Here is a 996-nt window from a genome sequence, read left to right as displayed (position 1 = left end):
ACACCCGTTCATAAGACCCGACATCTCAGCGACCTTGGCAGGAAAAGAGAAGTCCTCGTTCTGTGACTTGTAGAGGTACCGACTGAGCCACGGCACTCGCCCACGACACTCGCGAAAATCGCCCACGAACTTTTGAGCATCCTTAAAGCTCTCGAATTCGGTGGCAAACAAAGCAGCCCTCCGCTTCATTTCGGCGACAATCGCTCTCTTTCCTCTTCTCTCCGCACGGACAAAGGTCCAAGAATGGAGCTCCGGCTCTGCTCTTCGACCTCCTTCCGAAACCGAAAGAGTTCCCTTTCAGCCTCCTCGGCTTTGAAGTGAGAGATACGCAACTCCCGGAAACTTCCGTCGAGCGCCGCATTGAACACCCTCATCCCCTGCACGAACTTAAGATCGGAAAGGGAAACAAAAAAAAAAATTTATAATTTAGATAAAAGTTCAAAGGATAAACCTCGTTGATTAAGCTGGAGCCTTCGGCGACTACTTTCCTCCTCGACTGCTGGTTCCACTCCTTTCCCCTGGGGAGAAACCAGGGTTCCATTCCGGCAGCGGAAGGTTTCCCAAGACGTTATCGGAGGGAACTCCCTTGCCTTTCCGAGACCTGATTCTCTGCCTCTGAGCAGACAAGACATCAATGACCGGTTCCACGCCATACGGAACGTCCAGGGGCTGAGAGACGGCTCGAGATCGATTTCGACGGTGAAGGAATTCCAGAAGAACGGCCTGCTACGGAGAAGATCTCGCTTGGCAAAAAGATCGGCAGGAGTCGGCGGAAGGATCCTGTTCACTGCAAGATAATAATAAAAAAAAAATCATCTTCGCATGTTTTCAAGTTATCAAAACGAAAAATATAGCTATTCGTATTACCACGGGTGAAGTTCCACTCCCGACGGAATAAGTGGAGGTAGCTCGCCTCGACGGACTCCCCATCTATCCGGACAAAGAAAAAGCGCTCGAACCATGCCTTAGGATGTGAAGTGTGCCCCTGAATTATAG

Source organism: Brassica oleracea, chromosome C9 (genome assembly GCF_000695525.1).
Source record: "Brassica oleracea var. oleracea cultivar TO1000 chromosome C9, BOL, whole genome shotgun sequence".
Lineage (NCBI taxonomy): Eukaryota > Viridiplantae > Streptophyta > Magnoliopsida > Brassicales > Brassicaceae > Brassica > Brassica oleracea.
The sequence above is the reverse complement of the archived record's forward strand: the minus strand, read 5'-3'. Positions refer to the sequence as shown.